The sequence below is a fragment of the Typopeltis vanoorti genome, chromosome 22 (genome assembly GCF_054136105.1).
Source record: "Typopeltis vanoorti isolate ZY-2024b chromosome 22, IOZ_Tvanoo_1.0, whole genome shotgun sequence".
Classification (NCBI taxonomy): Eukaryota; Metazoa; Arthropoda; class Arachnida; order Uropygi; family Thelyphonidae; genus Typopeltis; species Typopeltis vanoorti.
Window position 1 is genome coordinate 40,470,007 of NC_143570.1, and position 20,613 is coordinate 40,490,619.

The 20,613-nt window shown below is 36.5% G+C and overlaps 1 protein-coding gene across 1 annotated transcript in view; it reads right to left on the reverse strand.

Annotated features, from left to right (window-relative positions):
* Positions 1–20,613, reverse strand: part of LOC150094345 (proto-oncogene tyrosine-protein kinase ROS-like) — a 719,271-nt gene that overhangs the window by 84,874 nt on the left and 613,784 nt on the right. The window lies entirely within an intron of this gene.

Here is a 20,613-nt window from a genome sequence, read left to right on the forward strand (position 1 = left end):
TGGGAAAGATGTCACAAGATTCTCCCAAGATTTAAAGGCTCTGACATCCAATTAAATATAAAGAAACCAAGAGTATACAAAATTCATTGCTCTTGTGATATTTGCTGTGTAGGTGAGGTGGGACAGTCTAGAGAGAGATAAGCAGGTCTGAACACATAAAGAATGTCAAGAATAAAAGAAAGCACAGATCAGGATTAGTATTCCACTCAACAAACACAGGCCACCAAGTGGTTTGGCAAAAAAACAGAAATGTCATATATTGATCATGACTGTTTTATAAGAAACAGCCATGATCAATATATTTTTACTCCCACATATAACAAAAAAACCAAGGTTTAATCCCACATTAAATTTAGTCTGCATTAATCAAAAATCTAACTGCAGAACCTGGATATTATTATTATTACACGACACCTCCAAGGAGTCCAATGGCTCATCGTGGGAGGGCACACTACAACTCATCATCTCCCTTACTTAAATCCTCCAACTATACAACACTACTATCAACACATAGTACTATCTACCACCACCCACCACTATCACCACTAATATATATTGTCTGTAAATTGTGTATGTTGTAATGGCCGATTTACCAGCAGGATAAAAAATGCGAGTTTCCAGGAGGAAAAAACCTCGCTACCTCTGTATGAGATCGCCTAACTCACCTTCAAATGAAAAAGCCTATATGACAAGCTTTATGCCACAGAATGTGACAGCAACAACTAGCATTGTTTGAACACTTGGACATCAGTTAATGCAACAATTTTTTTTGTCACTCTGTTTATATGTACTAGTTTGCTGAAGTTCTCATAACATCCGTTATGAGTAATTAATCTGTTACATGTCATTTGTTATGTGTTATTAATATTTTCTAATTTTTTTTATATACCTTGCATCCCTGATGATGATGTAAGTCAGATGACTTATGAAACTTGTTGGGTTATATTGATTATTTTAATAAATTTATTTATGTTTAGAAAAATGTAGTCTTGATACTGGAAATTAAATGAAAATTTGCTGAACTACAGAAATATTCAACGTAACAACCTCCTTATCTCTACTTATTATTATGTTCTTTAACAGTCATGTTATCCTATAAGCTGTTTTGCCCACTTTGGCAGTAATGACCTCTTGACTTCAATATCCACTATCATCCCCAACAAATCCTCATTAAACAATTTAGTTTATCCTAAAGTCCACAACACTTTGCACATTAAAATGGCAAAATTTGCTTTTTGCCTACGTTGTCAGTCTATATAAATTATCCTGCAGGATTTCTGGATCATCTTTATTAACAATTTCCTATTTAGTTTTGTGCCTTCAACAAATTAATGGATATTTCCTCTCAGATCATTTCCTATATCATACGGTATACTGCTGATCACATGCCTTCTCATAGCATATACTACTTTTTAGATGCCTGTCTGTCTGTCCATCATCCACCTCCTTAACCATGCCAGCTTCATAACCATATCTATTTGCTCCAATTCATGTGATAGAGTTCCATGCAGTATCCTATCAAATGACTTTGGAAGGTCTAACAATGTCACTATAGCTACATCTTTTATCTATCTCAACTGCCACTTAATTGAACAAAATAAGTAAATCATTAAAGCAGGTCCAACCCTTCACAAACTCACGCTGTTCCCCACAGAAGTACCATATTTCTATCTACCTATCTGTGAATTCTATGTTTGACAAATTTCTCCAGCACTTTAACCACTTCCTGGGATAGTGATCAGCCTATAATTTGCTACTGTTTTTTAAGGTTACCTTTATGCAATGAAACTATTTTGCTCCCTTTCTTGTTCAAAAATATTGTGCACAGCCTTGTGCAAGAGCAGATATCCTATATAATCCTATGGCTGCATTTTAATTATGATTCTGCAATATCCTAAGTACCTCCAGTTCATCTATCTCTATTCCCACATTAGTCTTTATCCCTAATCTGACCAATCTCTATATCAATTTCTCCACATGGATGGTACACACAAAGTTATCATCTCAGTAACTCAACTATTTCTTGTGTTTCTATCATCTCCTTATCATCTCTATTCTTCAAAGTAATCCCACCATAATTAATCTACCTTTTCCTCACCACACACTGAAAGATATATCTGAGATCTGGCCTGCTAGACTATTTCCTCTCATAATCAGATTTTGTCTTCCTTACCATACTTGCCACTCTTTATTCTATTCATCAGCCTGCTGCTAATCACCTTTTTTTCCCTTATACTCCCCCAACACACAAAACATTTTCATTTTATTTTCAGCTCCTGCTTAATGATGCTATTGATCATTATAATCCTACCTGATTTATCCTCCTGACCTTGGGTGTATAGTCTGATACTGCTTCCATCAACCACCTCATGATTACATGCTCATTCACTACATCTCAATCCAGCTGAGCAACTGTGGGACAGATTGGAATGAGGTTTCCACAACAGTGAGCTACTGCAGTTGAATTAGCAGTCAATTCTGCACTGCCAACATACTTGTGAAATGCTTTCCTCACCTAAAAGTCCATGATCCCAACTAGATGAGATGGTTATCTTTCATACACTCACACATAGTGCAATTTCAGGATGCTTTCGAAATAATAACATAATTTTGTCAGCATGATTACCAGGAATTCAATTCCAGAAAGCATAGGTAAAAAAAAGAGGATAATAGTTAAGATATTTAATGGATATTTCATTATAATAATAATTATTATTACATGGGTATCTCCATGGAGTCAAAAGATTCATCACAGGAGATTGATGCTAACCATTATTCACACAATGTCTATCATACTGCCTTAAATTCATCCACTCTTGGGGCACTCACAGCTACCTCTGGCAATCCAATTAATTTATTGACCACTCTCCAAGCAAAAAATCTACTCTGCACACCCTTAATAACCACTCTCTTACACAGCTTCCAGTACTATGTCAGCCCTTAAATTTTCTTTTGTGTCGATCTTAGAGAATCCCTTTAGTATCTAATAAGTTTCTATCCTCTTTTCTGTCTATCAGTTAAACTTGCAACAACCAACACATTTTCAATCTATCTTCATAGGAAGTCCAGAGATCTGTCACCAACCTTGGTCGCCTCATCTCTGGAACCACTCCACCAACTCCGGATCTACAAGAAATCCAAGTGATATCCTCCTAACCTTAGGTGTATATAGCCTGATACTGCTTCCATCAACCACCTCATGGACCAAATCATAGCTTTATAAAAAGGAATAATAATGTCTCTATCTTTATTTGTTTTTTCAAACTTAGGTGTATTTCAACATCCAAGTAATCCTTTAATTGGTCGCTAGAGGGCTACATGGTGTAGCGTTTTCAGAGAGCTCCCGAAAGCTAAGTATAATTTTGAGTGAAAATTGGAATATTGGTTTAAATTTTAACGTAGTATTGTTTATTTTTGATAGCTTGTGTCTGTGTTATTTTGGTGTGAATTCCATTTTATTTAACTTAGTATTTTAATGTTTCATAGAATAGCACATGGCGGCAATGCAACACAAGATAATGGCGTCCAAAAATACAACGCCTTTGTTCAAAAACTGTAATGTGAGTCAGTTTGTCCAATGTGATGTGTGTGGGATGTATGCTTTCCCGAAGGAGGCTAGAGTTTGGATGGAAAGTGATAGTGGGAGAATGTGCAGAAAGTGTAAGCATAGTGAGGAATTGAAGTATGTGTCAGGTCATGAGATAGTTATGGTTGAAGAAAGTTAGAATATGAGTGAAAATAGTGGCTTGATAGGGAATTGCGATGTTGTAAAAGATGGCAATGAGAGTGGTGATCAAAGAGAGAGTGAAAGCAACTATACAGGGAGAGAAAATGGTTTAAATGATGAAAAAAAAAGAGGAATTATTTGTAGGAAGTGAGATCGCTAGGTTGCGCGGAGTGATACACAGTGCGCAGCGGCAGTTAGAGCACCTGCAAAACTCTTTCCAGAGTGCCTTGGCTAACGGAAATAAACAAGTGTTTGAAAGGAAAAATAAGGTGTAAGAGTAGGAGAGTTTCAGAAATGAAAAAATGAGTATTGTACGGTGACTCATTATTAAGAGGAGTGATAGATGGGAGTTTAACTAAATCGTACTTACCAGGTGCGAAATTTAAGGATGTAAGTGAGAGTATTAGAGCACAAAAACAGAGGATGAAAGAATTGATAGTTGTGGCGGGTACGAATAAATTGAAAGGAGATAAATTTTTTATCAGAGAGGACTTGAAAGTATTGTTAAAGGTAGCAAAAGAAAAGAGTGACAGAGTTAGGATGGTGAGTCTGTTGCCGCGGTACGACAGAGAGGAGTTTAGAAGAAGGGCCATAATCGCAAATGATTTTATGTGCAGGTTATGCAGACGGTGCGGTGTGGAATTTGTGGACGTGTGGAATGAGTTTGATGGGTGAAAGGATTTAATCAAGATGGATGGCCTGCATTTGAATGGATTTGGTGTGCACAGACTGGAAAAGTGTTGCTGAATGAAGTGAAAATGGATGTGCAGAACCAGGGAAACTATAACTACCAAGGAGGGGGGGGGTGAATATGCAGACATCAGTGAAACAGTTGAGTGTAAGAATGTATATAATGTACCCAAGCCAGTACTAAGGACAAGAAATAGGAATGGGATAGTTACAATAACGCATCAAGATAGGAGTGGGACAAGGGACCTCTGCATTTCATGTATACTAATGCCAGGAGTATTAGGAACAAGAAGGAAGAATTTTTGGCCTTGATTGCCTCTTCCTGACCATAGGTCATTGGCATTAGTGAAACATGGTTGACGGAAGATGATATAGTTAGTGGGATAGAATGTGTAGGCTATAGTGTGTTTAGGAGGGACAGAGAGAATAAAATGGGGGAAGAGTGTTATTGATGATAGCTGATGAACTGCAACCAAGGAGAATGGAAGTAGTATTGCAGGGTAGTGAAAAGAGCTCATTTGAGGCTATTTGGTGTGAGATTGAGACTGGCAGAACAAAATATACAGTTGGGTGCTGCTATAGACCAGGTGATGGAATAGATGGTGGAGATAGTATGCATAAACAAATTGATGAAATGAGTGGAAGGAGGGTAATTATTATGGGTGATTTCAACTATGGTAACATTGATTGGAAAGAGGAGAGGACACATGTGAGGAAGGAAATGGATTTTATTCGATTATTAAGGGATAACTATCTGAGACAGCATGTAATTGAAAATACTACGGGCTTGAGAGTGCTTGACCTGATAATAAAATCTGAGAATTTGACTATAATGAATATGACCATGTTGCCACCTATTGGTGAGAGTGATCATAAGTATGCTGGCATACTTATGATCATTCTCACCATGCTGGCAAGTATGACAAGCTTAGGAGATTGCTTGGATCAGTGCATTGGCATGTAAAACTGCAAGGGCTGGATGTCGATAGAGCATGGGAAGTGGTCAAGGAGCATTTGCAAGAGGTTATGGCTGATTGTATACCTAGGATCCGAATAGTAAAACAATTAGGGGTTAAATGGATGAATAACACCTTTAAGCTTGAGCTGCAAACAAAGAAACAATGGTGGAGGGAATTTAAAGAGAAAAGTGACCTACAGGCACAAGAATGGTATAAAGCACAGGCCAGAAGGGTAACGAGTGTGGTAAAAAAAGCAAAAGCGGATTATTAAAGGAAACTAGCTATGCAAGCTAAAGAGAATCCCAAACAGTTCTTTCAATATGCTGCAAGCAAAAAAAAACTGTACACGGCAGAATGATTTTAAGGAATGCCGATGGTAAGGAGGTCACTGAATCAGTCGATATAGTGGAATTACTGAGCAAGCACTTTGCAAGAGTATATCATCCAGGTGGTGACATTGAAAAAATGAAGGCACCATTAGTTTATATGGGAATTGTGATGAATGAAGTGGAGGTGAATAGTCTATTACAGAAACTTAATCTGAATACATCTGTGGGATTGGATGGTATACTGGCATGGATCTTACGTGAAGCGGCTAAAGAATTATCAGTGCTCTTGACCATGTTGTTTAATCTGAGTCTCGGGTCTGGTTTAGTCCCGAAGGCATGGAAAGAGGGGGAAAATAATTCCACTGCATAAAGGAGGATCGAAGACTATTGTTGCAAATTCAAGACTGACCAGCATATCAGGAGTCGTTGTCAAGGTCTTGGAGGAAGTAGTCAAGGGAAAATTACAGGAATGGATTGATGAAAATTAGATACTGTACGGGGGACAGCATGGCTTTGTGAAGGGTAGATCATGCCTCGGTAACTTGCTCAACTTTTATAACACAGTGACGGCTGAACTGGATAAGGGTAATGGGTTTACAGTGATACTGCTGGACCTGGCTAAGGCATTTGACAGGATACCACATGGAATTCAGATCTGTAAACTGCAACATATGGGAATGGATACAGGGTTGGTGAGATAAATAGGTGAGTAGTTGATGGAGAGATATCAAAGAGTAGTTTATTCAGGAGTAGAGTCCAAAAGACGGCCTGTGACTAGTGGTGTGCCGCAGGGTTCTGTTCTTGGACAACTACTGTTTAATTTGTTCATTAACGATATAGGGAAGGATCTAAGAGGAACAGTTCATTTGTTCACTGATGATGCAAAGTTGGGTAGGACAATAGTGAATGCAGAAGATGTCAAAATCTTGCAGGATGACTTGGATAGATTGGAGTTCTGGGCTAAGGAGAATGGATGTCAATTTAATGTGGCAAAATGTAAGGTTATGCATTTTGGGGTGAAAATATTAGCAGCAGTATACCACATTGGTGGAGCTGTACTCCGGGAGATTGATGAGGCCAGGGACTTGGGAGTGTTGGTGGTTAGGGAGATGAAGTTTAGGGGGCACATTGCAAGAGTGGCTAAATCAGCTCATCAACTCACTTGGTTGTTGAAAAATACTTTGATGAGCAGAAACAAGCAAGTTATTGTACCTTTGTACCGAGCCTTGATAAGACCTCATCTCAACTACTGTGCCCAGATTTGGTCACCTAAGTTCCTTCTTGATGGGGAGGAGGTGGAGAGGATCCAGAGACGAGTGACCAAGATGATAGTAGGTCTATGGAATGAACCTTATGAGAACAGGTTGAAGATTTGTGGGTTGCAGAAATTAGTTGATAGGCAGAAAATTGGAGATATGATTGAGACATTCAAATTGATAAAGGGTTTCTATAGGATTAATTCAGAGAATATTTTTGAGATCAGGACTGGTGGTGGGAGAACTAAGGGACACCTATGGAAGCTGGGCAAGAGTGTGATTAGCAAGGGTGTTAGAGCTGGGTTCTTTACTTTTAGAGTGGTAAATGAGTGGAATAAGCTGCCAGAATCTGTTGTGGGTGCTATGACGGTAAGCGAGTTCAAGGCAAGGTATGATAGATACTGTGAGAATGTCGTATAGTTGTGTGGATATGTTGTTTAGCCCTCCCCCCCTCGATGAGTCTAAGGACTCCCTGGAATTGCCCATAATAATAATAATAATAATAATAATTAACCTATTTTACCAGCATTTTTGCAATACTCGCTCTCTTTCACTCCCTCTCTCTCTCTCTCTTAACTTCAACTCTCTGTCCAGCATCTCCCAAATCCCCACCTTCATCAATTCCATCCCAAAGTGTATAAGCAACATTAACACCCCAACTGGCCATGACATCTATAGACATCCAGCTAAATCTGGATACGATTCTGTAACACCTGTTGAATAACATGGGTAAGAAGTGCAATTTGGTCTCACTATTTCATCTACCTGGGATGACTACTTCATCTACCTGGGATCACTATATTTCATCCACCTTGGCCAGTAGGGAGGTTAAACTGATATGCTTTGCTCAGAATGCCAATTTGTTTAAATCATCTTGCAGGATATCTACATCACTTTTATCAACTATTGCCCTCCCTGATTTTGCATCATCAAATAACTGAATATTCCCCCCTTTCCTTTAAATCATTCCCTATATCATTAATATTCACTTGGAGGAGGTTAACATTACAAAGAAAGAGTCAAAGAATAGTCATATATCATTGTATGGGACTCGATCATTAGAGGTGATGACTAGTAAAGCAAAAACATGCTTTCCTGGTGGAACAATGAAGCAAATAACTGATGTCTTGCAGAAAAAGAAAGCTCAGCCATCAAAATTAGTGAAGTTGTGGACACAAATGACTTAGTTGAGGAAAAAAAGAATGTCGATAGAGATTTGAGGAAGTTGTTGTGGCAGGTAAAGGATAATAGTGTTGTTGGAAAAGGTGTTAGCATATTGCTCAGATATGATATTAGTGAACCGAGAAGGAGAGTAGAGATAATGAATAGTAAGATGGCTGAGTTGTGTGAGACAAAGGGGGTTCAGTTTGTAAATCTATGGAGTGAATTTGAAGGAACGATGGAAAGGTTTAAAGTTGATAGATGACTGCATTTGAATGGGTTTTGTGTTGGACATTTAGAAAGGCTATTATTTCCTGAGAAGACACAGAGTCAAGAAGTTATTGTATTAAATTATCAGAATCTACTTGGGAAGAAGGATAGTACAACTAAATGGATTGTACAACAGGAAGAAGATGAATACAAGAGTGAAAATGTGATTGCAGCAGCATAAGGTGATGGAATGCATAAAGATGAGGATGAAACAGGTAGGAATGGAAATCAGAGTCAGGATTAGAAAAACAGGAATAGTCCGACAAAAGAGAGAGAGAGAGAGAGAAAGAGGTGTGATATAGCAACTAGAACAAAGAATGTTGGTGCTGGTAGAATGGCCTCAAAGACATAGGGATTGTTATGTTTGTACACAAATGTAAGGAGTATTTCAAACCAGAGAGCTGAGTTTGTTGCACTGATTGAGTCAGTATACCCAAAGATAATTGGAATAAGTGAAACTTTGTTGTCTGAGAAGGATGTGATATCAGGAATAGAAATGGAAGGATATATACTTTTCTGGAAGGATAGGAATGTGAAAAGAGGAGGAGGAAGGAAGAGGAATTGTGTCCACAAAGTGTGGAAGTTGATAATGCATGCACATATTTTAAATCTGTGAGGTGTAAATTTGGGATTAATAAGTTAGTATATCTGATAGGATGCTGTTATAGGCCAGGGAATGTAGAGAATACTGACTGTGAAATGCTTAGGCAAATTGGTAGGGCATGTAAAAAGGAGGTGATCCTGATAGAAGATGCTAATTACAGGAATATAGAATGGAATGAGGAGATAGTGTATGGGAACAAGAAGAGTGAGTTTGTTGAATTTCTAAGAGATAAATATTTTAAGCAGCATGTGACTGAAGCAACTACAGGCATTAATATTTTGGATTTGGTGATAACTTCCCAAGATGTAGCTGTTAATGAGGTGTTGACACTGCTGTTGGTTGGCAAGAGTGCTCATGAGGTACTTCTTTGGAAGTGGTAAAACAATAAAAGGGTACTGCAAAAAATGATATACATGGAAATATAAAGCAAGTGATTATAGGAAGCTCTGTAGTTAGTTAGCATCAGTACATTGGGTAAATGCACTGTCAACATCTTTTCTGCTCAGAAAAGATGTTGACAGTGCATGGAGATTTACGAGGCAGTATCTGACACAGCAATGTATAACTGCATACCAAAGGTATGCAGTTGGAGTGAAAAGGGTAAGCGAGTAAATATAGTTGGAGTGAAATGGATGAACAGTGAAATCAAGCAAGCTTTTTTGGTAAAAAAAATGCTGTGGAAGAGGTACAAGATGGTTGGTGGTGATCAGATCCATGAAGAGTATAAGGTGCAGGCTTGGAAAGTGATGAACATGGTAAAGAAAGTAAATGTGTGGTATGAGAGGAGATTGGCTGGACAGGCCAAGGTTAACTCAAGAGAATTTTCTGCTATATGGCAAGCAAGAGAGAATAACTATGGCAGGTTGACACTGGGGATAGTCATGGCAGCAAAATAACAGTTGCAAAAGGTATAGTGGAATTATTGAACGAGCACTTTATCAGCATATATCATACTGATGCAGTGTGTAAATGATGCGGTGCAATATATAGAAGGGAGGCAAGTATTAGGAGAATTGGAAGTGAAAGAATCAGAGGTGCATCAAGTATTGATTGGGTTAGATGTGTTAGACGTTAATAAGGCTGTGGGAATGGATGACATATCACCACATATTCTTAAGGAATGTGCACAACAGTTAGCTATGCCCTTATGAAAGTCTTGCAGTGGGTAGGGTCCTAAGGAGTGGAAAGAAGGCAAAATTACCACTCCACAAGCATGGTTCTAGGACAGAAGTTTCCAATTACAGACCAGTCTGTATAACTGCAGTTGTAGTCAAGGTATTGGAGAGATTGGTTAGGAATAGAATACTGGATTGGGTTGATGGACATAGCATTCTTTATGATGATTAGCATGGATTTGTAAAGGGTAGGTCTTGTTTTAGCAGTTTACTTACATTTTATGATAAGGTAACAAGTGTGTTAGATAAGGGAGAATCATACACAGCGATATTCTTGGACTTTGAAAAAGTATTTGATAGATTACCACATGATAAGTTGGTATACAAGCTGCAGAGGATGGAAATAAATAGTATTCATATTTAAGAATTTAGGGACACAAAACACACGTGTTGAAATGATTATTTTACTAATTAATAATAAAATAACACTTGACGTTTTGACCCCTGTATCGAGGTCATCATCAGAAGGATACATGTGTATACAGAACCAAGCTACATGCTGTTGCACTCTATAAAAGGTAAATTAAATCTACGTTGTTAACTAATCTTTTTCTTAGCCTAACCTCTAGTGATAAAAAAAAATAAATAAAATAAATAACTGAAAACTACAATAAACTCTGCTAAAGTCCTCATGTACTAAGATTCTTCTGGAATTGTACAGGTCATATTATTATACTACGATTTTCTTCTGGATTTGTACAGTTCAGGTTGTTATTGAATGTTCTGGGAAAAGAAAGAAAAAAAAAAACACTTCACCAAGTCTTCTTGTATTGAGATTTTTCTTTGTGGTTACTATGAAGGTTGCAGATGGGTCCTCCCCAGTCTTGGAATGGTTAGACCATCATTTTTATTCAGATTTAGATTATGTTTGAGCATTTCACATGCCTCTTTGAATTTCCTCTCGAACCAGATTTTGGTGTGGTGTAGGGACTCGGTACCTTTCCAATCAATTCTGTGGTATGTTTCGAGTGCGTGGTTAGAAAGGCCAGTTTTTCCAAAATGGATGTATGTAATGTGTCGTTTGTGTTCATCCTTCCTGATTGGGATGGTTTGCCCTGTTTCCCCTATGTATGGTATGTTACATGTGCATTGTATTTTGTAAACACCTGGGTGGGCTAGGTGTGGCAGGGGATCCTTGGAAGAACTGAGTAGTCTTAATTTTGTCGGGAGTTTAAAGGTGATTTTGATGTTGTATTTGTATAGTGTTCTGTCTATTTTTTCGGAAATGCCTCTAACATATGGTATGGCAACAGCATTCTTGAAATCTGTTTTTTTTTTAGTGGTATCTCTGTGGAGGATCTTGTGGATGGTTTTTTTACTGTATCCATTTTTTTATAAAGGTATGGTTGATGATCTTGTATTCCTGGTTAAGAGCTTGTTCATTTGAACAGATAGTTTGAGCTTTGTGTTTAAGGGTGCTTATGACCTCTAGTTTTTGTGTTGGGTGGTGATAAGAAGTTTTGTGTATGTACTGGCCTATGTGTGTAGGTTTGGGGTAGATTGAGAAGGAGAAACAGCCTGAGGGAAGACGTGTAATGAGTGTGTCTAGGAATGGAAGAGAGTTGTTTTTTTTCTATTTCAATGGTGAATTGGATGCATTTGTGTTGTTTGTTCAGGTGGCTAAGGAATGTATTTAGTGCTTCGCCGCCGTGGGGCCAAATGGCAAAAATATCATCGACATATCTGAGCCAAAGATAGTATATTTGTTAAGTGGATCGTAGATTGGCTCTCTGAACTATACCATCAAGTTGTGTATGATGGAGTAGTGTCTGGAAAAAGGAGGGTAACCAGCGGCATGCCCCAGGATTCTGTTCTTGGGTCCTGCTGTTTAACTTGTTTGTAAATGATATATCATGTTGATTGACTGGGAATCTTCAGTTGTTTGCTGATGATGCAAAGAGAGAGAATTGGGGAAGAATTATAAGTAGCACTGCTGATGTTCATTCCCTTCAGGAAGATTTAAATCGACTTTTGACTTGGACAAAAGAGTGGGGTTGTAGTTTTAATATCAATAAGTGCAAGGTGTTGCATTTTGGAGTGTAGAAATATAAGGCTGTGTACTATATTGACAGTGCTGTACTGCAGGAAGTGGCCAAGATTCGGGTGTGATGGTGTTGACAGACTGAAGTTCAGAGGGCATATTGGAAATGTTGCAAAGACTGCATATTATAGTGCTGCTATGGTAAAAAATACTGTAACCTGTATGGATAAGTAGTTATGCCACTGTATAAAGCACTGGTCAGACCACACTTGGACTATGGTGCTCAAATTGGGTCACCTGGTTTTCAGTGTGATGTGGAAACATTGGAGAGGGTCCAGAGACAAGTGACCAAGACAATAGCAGGACTATGCAATGCTAGCTATGGAGAGAAGTTGAAGAAATGTGGGTTGCAGAATTTGGTGAATAGGAGGAAAAGAGGTAATATGATAGATATTGAAATTAGTGACAGGATTTTATTAGATTAATCCAGATAGGAAAAAGGGGGGAAAAAGCCAGAGGCCATCCCTGGAAGTTATGTAAAAGTGTGGTAAAGAGAGATGTGAGGAGTAGATTTTTTACATGGAGAATTGGCAGTGAATGGAACGCATTACCAGAATGTGTTGTTGATGCAAGGAGTGTTAAGGATTTTAAGATTTGGTATGATAAACATGATTTCAGTTCAATGAACCTTCCAAAATGGGTCTGTCAACTCCATAGAGGGTGCAATAATTATAATAATTGTAATATACAAATTACAGAGTAATGACTCTGGTACAGAACCCTGAAACACTCCACTAGTAATTTCAATTTGCTTTGATTTCACTCCATATACTATCCTCCAATCTGTCTGTCAGCCACCCCACTATCCATGCACCAACTTCATATCATTTCCCATTTGCTTCAACTTATGTAACAGTTTTCTATGTGTTATTCTATCAAATGACTTTGCAGAATGCAGCAGTATCATAGTGCAGTGCTTCCCAAACTTCTGGATGTCAGGGCCCCCTTTGCAAAAATTAAAATATTTCACGGTCCCCCTCGAAAAAAAATCGTAATAGAGAGATATATTGTTATAATATTTATTGTATTTATATTCAATACAAAACATACACAGCGAATATTGCAAAAATCAAATGCATATATTACATTTTTTGCTTCTTACCGTTTGGTTCTGAAGACGATGCGGACTGTTCTGGTAAAATATGAAATACTGTCCTTTTTTTGAGTCTGTTTCTGCTTCTTCTGATTGTTCGTGGGAATTTTTTTATATTTTTTATCAGCCACTTATCCATCTCAGGGTTAAATTTTTTAATGTAAAATAGATCAAATAATATCACCACTTAGCAATACTGGCACACCACAGACTGATAACATGAAATTAGTGAATATTACCTGAATAAGGGAATCCCCAGACCAGGAACATTTTTCTCTTTTGTGATTTTTCTCCCTTTAAGGTAATTAAGCCTAACTCAAAACAGACAGCAAAGGCAGGTTATTAAAATGTGCATATGATTGGTGCAGTATTAACAAAAGATCGCTCAACCGAAAGATAAAAGTATAGCTGACAACTGAGTTGAAATGCTAACTCTCTTCAACCGAATTCTATATGTGAAACTGCCGTAACATTCATTATATATATATATATTATATATATATATATATTACTTAGTTTTAACACTTTTATGAATTTTAACACTTTCGGTTGAATTTTATTGCTGCCTTGGGAGATTGAACTCACACACATCTAATTAATAACAATAGTTTTTAGTTAGACACTGTGTTTGCCCATGCAACATATGGTTTTGTTTCAGTCTATACAGCATAGTTTCTGTATGAGGGGACATGTGATTCATTGATTAGTGTGCTTTTATCCCAGTTGTCTCTAACTGTACTATTTGTTGAGAAATATATTACACAGACTCCTCATGCCTTATTCACTGGCATAATAAAAGTACTTGTTTTTATTGCCTCTGCAGTATAGTGGCTGTTAAGGAGGGCGTGCTGTTTACCACTGCGAGTTACTATCTCCCCCACATGAACTTGTTTAAACTTTTTTTCGTGTGTGAAGTATATGCAAAACTTTTATTGGTAACAGAAAACTAGCTTGGATGATAGTGATAATATAAAACGAGTTTTGATATGTATATAAAGTCAATATCAACAGTCCCTGATTACGAACGCATGATGAAAGGGACAGGAAGATTTGGAGCTTCCCTGGAGAGCATTCGAAGTAAATACAATTAACCAATGCTTTGAAATGAAACATATGAATAAGCAATATTTATTAATATTCATTAAGTGCCGAAATACGCAGGAAGCAAAGTTTGTGAACCAACACCAATGTGTGAATTTTTCCATTAAAATATAAAAAATAACAAAAAAGAAATAATAAATAATAAAAGTTAAATACGCTTCTTTTAAAATAAAAAAAAAATCTACTTAGTTTTCAAACATTTTAAATTTGTTTTCATTATTTCATGGCCCCCTTCAACAAAACCTGCGGCCCCAAGGGGGCCACGGCCCACAGTTTGGGAAGCGCTATCATAGTGTATCCATTTCCTTTATCCAATTCTGCTGTAGCTTTATTGTAAAATATGAATAAACTATTGAAGGCAAATCTACCTTTTACAAAGCCATGCTGCCTACCATAGATTATCATTTTCCTATCCACTCATTCCTGAATTTTAATTTAAACCAACTTTTTCAATACTTTAATCACCATTCCAGAGATGCTAACTAGTCTGTAATTTGCTAATTCTGTCTTGGAGCTAACTTTATGTAATGGGACTATCTTACCCTCTTTTCACTCCCCTGGAACTCTGCCAGAGCTGGTTAAGATTAAACAACTTCATCAGAGGCATGTCCAGTTCTCTTGCACATTCTCATAACAGGCTGATATGCCATCCAGTCCTCTGCTGTATTCACAATGATATTCAATATGCTGACCACCTCCAGTTCGTCTACCTCAATTAAGACATCAGCAACTACAAAGTCTCCACAGGATGATATATTATTGCTTAGTAGCACTAGATCTTTTGCTACTGTTATACCATCGCTACTGATTAAAGTTATCCTTCCACAATTATTTTGTCTTACTCGCTACATAGCAAAAAACTCTTTGGATTTACTTTGGCCTGCCCAGCTAAACTAGTCACTCTTCTTGCTTACATTTTGACTGCTCATGACTATGCTGATCACTTTTCTCTCTATATTACCTCCACAACGTTTTCTTTTCTTGCAAGTCCTATTTTATATTGCTACTCATCCATTTAATCCCTACATGATTTATCCTCATGATCCTGGGTATACAGTCCAATACTACTTCTCTCAAACAATCCTTGACCACTTCCCATGCACTACTGACAATCTTTCCTCATAGCTTCTTAAGCAATGATACTGTTGGCTTTGTTGGATAGAGGATTAAGCAAGAATATAAGTTCTTGGCAAGTTTAAAGCAGCATATAAGTTGGTAAGGGATTGTAATCGAATGAATGCGAAAGAGATATTTCACGGAATGGGAAAAGCAGGGGTAAAACAAGAGGCATTTATGAAATGTGCATCAAGAAATGTAAACAACATAATGAAAGCAGGTTTTTTGCATGTAGAGCAGATAGTTCATGGAATGGATTGCCTGAGAGCATGGTGAGTGCAGAAACAGTGAATGAATTTAAGTTCTGGATGAGTTATGAATGGGTTTTTTCCTATACGTCATTTGATTCCATGGTGGTCTGATGACAATAATAATAATACAAATAAAGAATCAGAAACCGATGAGATACTCATTACTTAGTCTTAGTGGAAAATAAGATGAACTCATGATAAATAATTATAAAATGACACTAATACAAAAGATAATGTGGTATACTCGCAGCAGTATACCACATTGGTGGAACTGTACTCCAGGAGATTGATGAGGCCAGGGACTTGGGAGTGTTGGTGGATAGGGAGATGAAGTTTTGGGGGCACATTGCAAAAGTAGCTAAATCAGCTCATCAACTCACTTGGTTGTTGAAAAATACCTTGACGAGCAGAGACAAGCAAGTTATTGTACCTCTGTACCGAGCCTTGATAAGACCTCATCTTGACTACTGTGCCCAGATTTGGTCACCTAAGTTCCTTCCTGATGGGGAGGAGGTGGAGAGGATCCAGAGGTGAGTGACTAAGATGATAGCAGGTCTATAGAATGAACCATATGAGAACAGGTTGAAGATTTGTGGGTTGCAGAAATTAGTTGCTAGGCAGAAAAGGGGAGATATGATTGAGACATTCAAATTGATAAAGGGTTTCTATAGGATTAATTCAGAGGATATTTTTGAGATCAGGACTGGTGGTGGGAGAACTAGGGGACACCTATGGAAGCTGGGCAAGAGTGTGGTTAGCAAGGGTGTTAGAGTTGGGTTCTTTAGTTTTAGAGTGGTAAATGAGTGGAATAAGCTGCCAGAGTCTGGTTGTTTATATCTTAATGGTATATATTAGAACACAGAAAAATAAGTAAATAATTAATTTATTATTATTTATTATTATTATTTATTACTCTCAGGGGACCCTGTAACCCCTAGAGAGCGCATCCCCTGGGTGGCGGATAGGGGAGCCCACCATGTGTGTGTGTGTGTGTGTGTATATATATATATATGGTGGGGTGGTCCGAATATACTGAATAAGGACTCGTGGACCAACAGGGCCATAAGGGGCAATCATCTTGATTGTAAGGGAAGCGACACTCCCATGGACCCCTAGCTGGATCTATCCTCTCCTTCTTCTACTTTGCGGAAGACCCACTTACTTTAATCTTTCCTATAAGGCCTTATCAGTCAACTCTTCTTACTTTATGACCCTTGTGCTATTAGAGTACTCGAGGGCCATGGGGTCTTTTCATTTCTGGCCTTACAACTATGTCCTCTCTATAAACCTTACTATATTTCTTCTATAATCTACCCTTTCCCCTTCAATATACCCTATTCCTCCTATGGGTTTAAATTCGGAAGAAGGCGAGTTCAGAAGCCTTATGGTAGCAGCCCTACCACTGAACTATTCCATCGTCAGGCTAGTCCCCTGACATGGAGAACATAACCATACTTGTAAGCTGACAGAAAAAGATAATCGGATTGAATCTATGGGAAACGACCCTGGAATGGAAAAGGGAAAACGAAAATGGAAACGACAAAATATAATACACATAGCAAACTGGAATGTACGAGGAATAGCATATAAAGAAATAGAATTAGAACAGTTATTAAATGAAAGAAATTTTAAAATAGCAGTAATCACTGAAACAAAAAAGAAATTAAAAGGAACTATGAGAACTGAAAATTTTAATGTGATATACAGTGGAGTCGACAGAGACCAAAGAGCACAAGCAGGAGTCATGATTTGGATTCATAACTCCCTTTCAAAACAGTTAAAACATTATAAATTATGGAATGAAAGAATAATAGAAGCCAGAATAAAAATAGATAGAGGCTATTTAACAATAATTGGTTTATATACCCCAGAAGAAGGAAGAGAACAGGATAATATTGATTTTTATAATCAGCTACAAAACATATATAATAAAATAAATAAAAATGATTACATAATTTTAACAGGAGACTTAAATGCAAAATTGGAAACACGAAAATTAATAATAATATAGGAATACATGGAGAACACACTCTAAACAGAAATGGTAAAAAATTGATTGACTTTGTAGTTTATAATAACCTAAAAATAATGAATTCCTTCTATAAACATAAAGACATACATAAATATACTTGGGCAGAAAGAGGATGGAAATCGATATTAGATTACTTCATATTAAATGAAAAGACATCAAAATTTTCACTAGATGTTAGAGTTCACAGAGGATATGAAATAAGCAGTGACCACTTCCTTGTTAAAATAAAATTAAGATTACCACCTAAATGGCTACAAGTAACAAGAACAGAAAGAAAAATTGAAACATTTGTTTATAAAACTAGACTATTGAATGACACAAATGTACAATGGCTATATGAACAAAGAATTAACCAGTATCTAGATAAAATAAAACAAAATGAAGAAATAGAAATAGAATGGCTTAATATAAAAATGATACTAAATGCAGCAGCAAATGAAAGCTTAGGAAAGACCAAAAAATTCAATAAAAGAAAAAAACTGAAGATCTGGGATGATACAATCAAAGAAATAATCAAAAAGAAAAAAGAAGCCTATCACAAATGGTTAAGCAGTAAAAGATTAGAAGATGAAATAGAATATAAAAGAATAAGAGCCATAGCTAAAAGAGAAGTCAGAAAAAGACATAGAGAATCATGGAATAAATTTGTTTCTAATTTAGAACATGATCTATATAAAATAAGACCCAATGTATATAAGATTTTGAAACACCTAAATGCAGATACCAAAGAAAACATAAAATTAAACACTGAATTGAAATTAGAAGAATTTCTAAATTACTACACAGAACTGTGGACAGACAAATATTTTAAAAAAGACAACTGACAAACAATTAACGAAAATGAAAAGGAAATAACTGAAGAAGAATTAGAAATCAGCCTGAAAGAAACAAGAAACGGAAAATCACCTGGAGAAGATAAGCTAGGTTCAGAACTATATAAATACGCAGGAACAAGATTCAAAGGAAAACTCCTATTATTTTTAAATAAAATTTACTCAACTGGTATCCCCCCAGTAGAATGGAAAAAAGCAATTGTGATTCCTATCTTTAAGAAAGGTAATAGAGATGACCCTAAAAACTATAGAGGTATCAGTATACTAAATTCATGTTACAAAATATATAGCAGAATCTTAAATAACAAACTAATGAAATATTCCGAAAACTTTATTCTAGAGTTACAAAATGGATTTAGAAAAGGACGATCATGTATAGACCCAGCCTTCTGCCTAAAATTAATAATAGAGAAAAGAAGAGAATATAATTTAGAAACACATATTGCATTTATTGACTTTGAAAAAGCATTTGACAAAGTTAAAAGAAACATATTATTTAACATATTAAAAGAAAGACAAATACCAAATAATATCCTAAAAGCTGTCACAAGTATATATGAAAATAATCAAATACAAATAAGATTAAATCACGAGCTATCATATACAAGAGAGATAAACCAAGGGTTCCGACAGGGATGTCCCCTCTCAGCAACTCTTTTTAATATCTACTTAAATGAAATAATAATAAAATGGAGTAAAAATTTACATCAAGGAATTAAACTTTCACCTACAGTTAACTTAAACACTCTCCTCTTTGCAGACGACCAAATAATAATTACAAATTCTGAAGATAACTTACAGAAAGCTATTTTAAATCTAAATGAGATATCCAAAGATTATGGTATGATGTATGATCAACGGAAAAATCAAAAACTATGGCCTTTAAAGGACAAGATCCAGCAAGAACTAAAATAGTATTAGATAACAAGATCTTAGAACAGGTGAATTCATTTAACTACCTAGGATGTATGATCACTTATGAAAATGAAAAAGATATAAACATAAAAATTGCAAAATATTTAAAAATAACAGGAGTAATTAACTCTATATTTAAACCAAACCTAGTTCAAAAACAAACCAGGCTAAAAGTATACAATACATTAGCCCTACCGGTCTTAAGGTATGGAAGTGAAATCTGGACAATAAAACAAAAAGACAAACAAAGATTAACAACAGCAGAAATGAAGTTTATGAGAAAAACTGCAAAGTATACCCTATTTGATCAAAAAAGAAACAAAGATATTATGAAAGAATTAAACCAAGAACCAGTAATTGAAAAAATTAAAAAATATAAACATAAATGGATGGAACACGTTCAAAGAATGAAAACAGAAAGATTACCAAAACAAGCCTTAAAGTACAAGCCATTAGGAAAAAGAAAACCAGGACGTCCTCTTAAACGATTCAACGATGACTTCTAAGGCCGGAACAGGCCATACTAGGCCTAAATCCTTGATACGTATGATGATGATGATGATGATTAATTTATTAACTTATTGCTGATATTTCGCTGGTGATATAACCAGCATCTTCAGGGCACAAAACACAGTCTGTCACAATACGCGAGACTATAACAACATGGTGTAATCAACGGACTAGTTAAACAAAATTGTAGCAGCAACACAAAGACTAGAGTCCTGATTTTGGTGCCCTCTATCTGAAATAAAAAAGAAAAAAAGATGCTGGTTATATCACCAGCGAAATATCAGCAATAAGTTAATAAATTAATTATTTACTTATTTTTCTGTGTTCTAATATATACTGTTAAGATATAAACAACATGTACGACGAACACAAAAGTCTGTCCACTCTGCCAGAGTCTGTTGTGGGTGCTATGACGGTGAGTGAGTTCAAGGCAAGGTATGATAGATACTATGAGAATGTCGTACAGTTGTGTGGACATGATGTTTAGAGCCTCCCTCGATGAGTCTAAGGACTCCCTGGAGTTGCCCGTAATAATAGTAATAATAGTAAC